We start from the raw sequence: 7,876 nt of genomic DNA, 5'->3' as shown, positions 1-7,876 counted from the left end.
ATCTATATCTGTATATATATATGTATATTTTTAGAACATACTGTGTGTGTTTGCATGTGTGCTCATGCATCTGTGTGCAGGTAGCTAACACCTCATTATCTGCATTGTTAATATTGCTGATTTTCTTCTTTATACTTAGTTTCTTTCAAATAATTAAGATCATTTAATTAAGATACTTTATATGATAAATGAATCTGATATTAGATTTATTTGCATTTGTTCTGAATTTATGCTAGAAGATTGATTCTTGATTTGAAGAATAACAGATGGATGAGACTTTTGCTTCAACTCTTCTCTTTCAGCATCCCCTTTTACTGGGTTGGATATCTGTTCTATTTTCCTACTTCCTTTTTCCTTCCTTTCCCTTCCTGCCATGCATTCCTTAACACTAAAAGTGTGATCAACAGAAGGCAACTACTGGCCTCACTTGGAAGTTTGTTGTGAATGCAAAATTTCAGAACCCCTCAAAGACAATGAATTAGAATCTGAATTTTAACAAAATCCTCAGGTAACACCTATAGGCACTGAACTGTGAGAAGCATCAATCCATTATATCATCTATTGGCAGCCATCACCAACAGGTCCCCCACAGGCCACACATGGCACACAGGCATGTGCTGTTCACTTTAAGCTGTATTTTAAAGTGTTTTAATTATTTGGGAACATATGAAAATTAGGAGAGATAATGTTGGAACATGCATCCCCAATTCTTTTAAAAAATTAAAATATCTGACTAACCTAGGTTCACATTGCCACATGGAAAAAATCTGTTTAAACGGTTGAACTTGCTCCTATTTAAATTGCTATATAAAGTACAAGAAGTCCGTTAAGTTTTAATTTCAAGTAAACAAAGAACACTCTTAGTATAATTATATGCCCAATATTGCATGTGACATGCTCATACTAAATAAAGGTATTCATTTTCTATTTGAAATTCAAATTTGACATCCTGTTTTGTTTTTGTTTTTCTTAAGTATAGTAATCCTATCCCCTATTGATCAGCATGTGATCATGAGAGAGTATTAAGTCATTTGAAAAACAATTAGAAAGAAAGCATCTGCACACAGGAAGGAATTAACAAAGGCTATTCTTTCCTTTTCCTATATAGTTCTCCTGTATACCTGTGTCTTATAGCATCTGCAAAACCAAATCTAAGTTTAAAATAAACATTTTATTAAATTATATAATTCTGTGAAAACAAGAATACTTTTGAAGTAGAAATATGTTTTTGCAGCAATTTGTACAAATATGAACAAAATTTATCTCCACTGTAGAACATTTGAAAACCCAAGAAATTATACAGAAGAAACATGAATCACACATAATAATGAAAGATAAATTCCACACACTTCAGTTTCAGTTATTTTCTATGACTATATATTACTATTGATTTGATTATGCCAAAAATACAGTATTAAATTCTATTTTTTAATCTAATATGTCAGGAATAGTACAAATGCCGATAGAATAAAAATATTTAATAGCATCCTATGGGTGAAATTCATTTGTGTAGTTACTTCTTACTGTTATTTAGGCTGTTACTGGCTTCCCAGTAACATAAAAAAGTAAAATGTATAATATTAAAACATTAGAAAAAACTTCAGTAACCAGTCTTTAAAAATGGTTATATATTTGTTTAATGATATGAAATTGCTGATATTCAATTATTTTGATATACAAACAGCAATTTCATATGGTTCAATCTAAAAATTGAGATGCATTCAAGGATAGGCTATCATATACCATTAAGAATCCTTAAAAATGTTTACAAAATATGATGAAATGCTTATATCACACTATTAAAACAGAAAAAATATAAAAAAACCCACAAATTTTTAGAAAGACCTCTCTGTGATAGGTTCAGTGGTGAATTCATTTGGTTGTTTCTTTAAAATTTCTGCAACTTTCTATAACTTTTATTATCAATACATATTCCTTTTGTAATCAGAAAAACAGCTTATTTTTAAATACTTTTAGTGACAATAGGAGTGGTTTAAAGTCAAAATTCAACAAAAGAGAGTAACCACATACTGTCTGCCTCTGATGTTCTCTGATCTTCTCTACCTTATTCCAGGATCAGAGGTTTGCAAAAGATGAGCATTCTTAGTTCAATGTATGGAGAACCTTGGAAAGAAGTCTCTCCAAAAGTCATAATGTAAGTCCACAGTTGCACTGTGAAAGCGGTTGAGGACCCTGGCAACTCTTTTGTCACTTTCTAGTCGGAGTATAAAACACATGTGTGAGACTCAAAGTTTTCTCATCTGATTCATCTTTAACCTATGTGAAACACAGGGGGAGGCTATGGTTACACCTACAATGTACTTAGTGGTACAGAAGTTTCTCCTCTCTCTACTTCCATCTCAGAGGAAATGCGTAGGTGTCTGTGCACAATGATAAGTCCTGAACTGGTTGGCTGAAAGTCAGGAATCTAATTTAACTATCAGTGCACTTTCATTCTTGGACTCCCTGGTGACCTTCATTTTTTTATAGGGATTTTACCAAGAAATATGTGTCTTTTCATATAGGAGCATTCTCAAACTAAAAACTAGGATCCTATTTTAGTTGGTCTGGAATTCAGATCACATTATATCACAGACATTCTAATATTTTGTCTTAAGGCAATGTAGTTGCACAGATAATAGAGTCTTCATTTCACTCTGGTTATTTAAGTAAATGGATTGCTTGACAGCTTTCAGCTCTGAATATTTTACTCCAAATTTCCTTCTTCTTTCTCTCAAATGATTTTGGAAAAGCTGTGCACTTTATCACCTTTTGTTTTTCTCAACATTATATATAATTAGGCAAATTGATTTAATGCTCATTGTATATTTTAAAGTTCAAAAAAATGATGAATCTAAGAAAGTATTATAAATCCTATTTTACAACTGAGTAAACTAAGCAGTGAAGTGATTTTTCCTAGGACTCATGTACTAATAATTTACCACCTTAACCCCAAACCTTAGCACACTGCCTCACTATAGTAAATGCTCAAGTAGCAGTTGTTAAATTAATAATGCCACAGCAGTGTCTCAAATCAAAGGTTTTCTAATTCTAACTTGTGCTCTTTTTCATTTCTTCACTCATTAATTTTATTGAACATTTATTAAATAGGCCTCCAAAGAGGTCTCAAGACATAAGTCAAAGTTACAGATGCAAGATTCAATTGCACAGAGGTGGTAGTTTAACCCACATAAGCATATGCTATCATTTAAGATGATCCTGTTAGAAGAGATGAGAAGAGGAACAAAAGCATGATTTCACCAAGTGCGGACAAAGAGAAATCACTGAAGGATACTGCATAGGATATAAACCAAGAGCAAATCATAAAGGTGGAGATATCGCCAAAAGAAAGAAAAAAAAAAACTATACAGTCTTACATGTCAGTCTGCTTGAGTGGGATAAAAACAGATAGAAAACCCAGAAACTTTTCACCAAGTAGATCACTGGTAGACAGTGATAGGAACAGACACTGGACTCCAGGGAATGTAGACTACATATAAGAGAAATTTGATAATTAGCTGATAAAAAAATAGATCAGTAATTTAACAGATAGTGGAAGTCAGAAAATTGGGAACTGTTAGTTTTTTTTGTTTCTTTTTATTTTTTTGAGTGTACATGTTTGTAATCTAAGAAAATACAGATTGCTTACAGTACTCATTTGACTGAATCATTCCTCTATAATATCTGATAGCTCATAAGGACAACTGAAATCCTTGTTTGATGAGGTTCATTCTTAGTAAAATATGGCAAACAAACAATATATGATCTCAACAGCAGCAGGAATAATGAAGAGAATATTATAGATTTGTGTTTTTCAGATGCAGAATGATGGCTTCACAAAAAAAATCACATTCAACACAGTTAAGTGGTGAAAATGTAAAATAAACCATAAAATTACATATTATGGATATAGATTGATATCCATAACATATAAAGAGTACTAATAAATAAATAAAACCCCTTTTAAAAATAGGTAAGGGAGATGGCCAAAAAGTACATGAAAAAATGCTCAATATCACTAATTATTAGACAAATGCAAATCAAAACTACAGTGAGGTATCATCTCACACCAGTCATAATGGCCATAATAAAAAATCTACAAACAATAAATGCTGGAGAGGATGTGGAGAAAAGGGAACCCTCCTACACTGTTGGTGGGAATGTAAATTTATACATCCACTATGGAGAACAGTATGGAGGTTCCTTAAAAATCTTAAAATAGAACTACCATATGACCCAGCAATCTCACTCCTAGGCATATACCCCGAGAAAACCATAATTCAAAAAGACACATGCACCCCAATGTTCATTACATCACTATTTACAATAGCCAGGACATGGAATCAACCTACATGTCTATCAACAGAGAAATGGATAAAGAAGATGTGGTACATATATACAATGGAATATTACTCAGCTATAAAAAAGAACAAAATAACACCATTTTCAGCAACATGGATGGACTTAGAGATTGTCATACTGAGTGAAGTAAGTCATAAACAGAAAGACAAATATCATATATCACTTATATGTGGAATGTAAATAAAAAGGGTACAAATGAACTCATTTACAAAACAGAAGTAGAGTCAGGGATGTAGAAAACACTTATGATTACCAGGGGATAATGGGCGGGGGTGGGAGGAATAAATTAGAAGATTGGGACTGACATATACACACTACTATATATAAAATAGATAACTAATAAGAACCTGCTGTATAGCGCAGGGAACTCTACTCAGTACTCTGTAATGGCCTATATAGGAAAAGAAGCTTAAAAAAAAAAAAAGAGTAGCTATATGTATACATATAACTGATTCACTTTGCTGTACACCTGAAACTAACACAAAATTGTAAATCAACTATACTCCCATAAAAATGTTTAAATAAATAAATAAAATAAAAATAGGACAGAAGCAGATAATTTTTAAAAGGTTTTGTTAAAAAATGTGAAGATATATAGCTTCATTCACAATCAAAAATATGTAAAATGAAATGAGAAATCATCTTATTTCTCTAATCAAAAAATTAATGATTTACTTTTTAAGAAATATTTAGTTTCATTTCCAATTATTTTGTTAAAAAAACCAAAAAACATTTTGCTGCCATTCCTTCTTTTATGATGAAGAAATTAAGAATATTTTCCAGCACAAACAATCTCATAATAAGCACTGTCATACACTTAGTGGAAAGAAAATTCACATTTTCTGCAGGAAAATGTAATATGTCCCAAAAAGTATGAGTGATTTTTTCTTATAATAATTTTCTCCACCCACATCATGCCCTCAAATAAATGGTTGTTCATCACAATTTTATTTATAATAATATGGTTAAGTAAACTATGAAATGTTCACACTTTGGAATACATCCACAATATTTGACATATATATTCCTATATTTGGACTATCCATTATAGGAATAGAGCAATTTATAAAGATGACATAGATGTAAATTTATTGACATGGAAATAGGACCACAGTATTTTGTGTTGTGAGGGAAAAAGGATTCAAAGCAATGTGTACATTATTATTCCATTTTTTCTAAAAAGCCATATATGCCAGAAAATACATTTGGAAAAACATATACAGAATCATTAACGGTGATTATTTTTAAGTGTGGTACTATTATAAGCATTTTTTCTATATTCATCTATTTGATATGAATTTTTAACAACAAGAGTGTTTTTCAATAACTACAGGCAAGCAAACCTACTATCATTTGCGGGAAAAAAAGAATTAACTTCCTCAGTCATTTTTATGATACATTCAATAGTATTTTCTTTTTTCTACGACCAAATTTAGAAAAAACAGAAAAAATACTCTTACCTCCACAATTTATTCAGAACAATCAACATCCATTACAATTCAAGTTGGAGGGCTTCCCTGGTGGCACAGTGGTTGAGAGTCCGCCTGCCGATGCAGGGGACACGGGTTCGTGCCCCGGTCCGGGAAGATCCCACATGCCGCGGAGCAGCTGGGCCCGTGAGCCATGGCTGCTGAGCCTGCACGTCCGGAGCCTGTGCTCCGCAACGGGAGAGGCCACAGAAGTGAGAGGCCTGCGTACCACAAAAAAAAAAAAAAAAAAAAAAAAAAAAAAAAATTCAAGTTGGAGTTTGTGTAAAGAGGAGTGGTCATATTACCATGTCATCTCTTACCTTTGTTAAAAGACTAGGGCATCTATGCGTTTGAGTTCTTATTGTTAGAAATATGGAGGTTAATATTATTGTAATTAATCATTTTCAACAGATAATTAAAAATAGGTAAGAAAAATTTAGCCCAGTATTGATTTCCTTTAAAGCTTATCATCTTACATCTGCCTGAGATTATTTTCATAAGGTTTATAAAAAATTAATTAAAAAATACTTATTATAGTAACAATCAATAAACAGTCACATTTTTGTCTGAAATCATGTAAAATGTTATGTTAGCATTGCAAAATTAATGGCCTTTCAGCAGTCTTGTTATGGACAGTTCTAAAGCAAAGCTGTCATAATAAAATAAGTATCATGGGCAAATCTTTTAAAAAGTGTTATTTAGAAGGTTTATATCAAGGCATCTCCCATATATTAGATGACTTTCAAAATGATGAGCTGCATTGCTACTAGCTAATGATAAGTGTTAGCAAGAAATATTTTTTCTTCATAAACTCACTTTTTATTGAGATTTCCACACAGCTTTCTGCCTGATGGGATCACTAAGGGTTGGAGTGTATGTATCTATTTTCTCCAGTTACTACTCTTCCCCAAGATGTAAGAATGGCTGATCCAAGCTTACTAGCCACTGGGCCACATTTCTAATGAGCAGACCAGTGCTCTCTAGTGCACTGTTGTCACTGCTACCTCTTCTGTCACTGTCTTCCCATGACTCATTAAGATAAGCTGAGCTTCTAATAATTGTTCTTAAGCTGATTAGGCTCTAAGGTAACATATGATTGTACAGATCTCAAGGTTTAAATTGGGGAAGTAGAAGTTCTGACTCCAGTCCAGCTATTACCCAAGAGCTCTGTTTTTTTTTTTTGGTGTTACTAGTTAGGTCTTCCATTCTCTCTGAAGCCATTGTTATCACTATCCCCACCTGTCTCTTTCCTTGCTAGCTCACCAACATGCAAAAGATGTTTCCTCTGTCTGGATAGTCATTACCCAAGTATTCACACTTTACTTCTCTGTTCAGGAGATAACAAAGAGACCTACTCAGCCTGCTTTCTAGAAGAGTTGCCTCCTGCCCCATCACACTCTGTTCTCCTTAAACTGCTTTATTACTTTTTCATAAAATTTATCATACCTGATTTTTTTAAAAAATGTTATAACCACACAATTGAATAGTTTGTTAAATGAAAAGTGAATGTTATGAGTTCATAAAGGGGTAATGGGTTGACTAGTTATTAATAAAGCAGGTAGTTTGGTCCATGTTTTCACTCTGATTTATCTACATGCCTTATTCATAAACCCCTAGGAAATTTTTGAAGTCTAAATTTAAAAAGTCATAAAGGGAAAATAAGCCACACATCAGGTAGGATAATAAGAAATACACTGCAGGCCTGGGTTAAATGTTTGCTTCCTAAAGGAAAAATTCCTCCTGTAAAAAACTACCCTGGGCTTCCCTGGTGGCGCAGTGGTTGGGAGTCCGCCTCCTGATGCAGGGGACACGGGTTCGTGCCCCGGTCCGGGAGAATCCCACATGCTACGGAGTGGCTGGGCCCGTGAGCCGTGGCCGCTGGACCTGCACATCCGGAGCCTGTGCTCCGCAGCAGGAGGGGCCACAACAGTGAGAGGCCCGCGTACCGGAAAAAAAAAAAAAAAAAAAACAAACAAACAAAAAAAAACACTACCCTACCTGAGGGAAGTAAAACTGAGATAATTAGCATAAACAATAGGCGCTTT

Source organism: Mesoplodon mirus, assembly GCF_964341445.2.
Source record: "Mesoplodon mirus genome assembly, chromosome: 3".
In the NCBI taxonomy this organism is placed as follows: Eukaryota; Metazoa; Chordata; class Mammalia; order Artiodactyla; family Ziphiidae; genus Mesoplodon; species Mesoplodon mirus.
The sequence above is the reverse complement of the archived record's forward strand: the minus strand, read 5'-3'. Positions refer to the sequence as shown.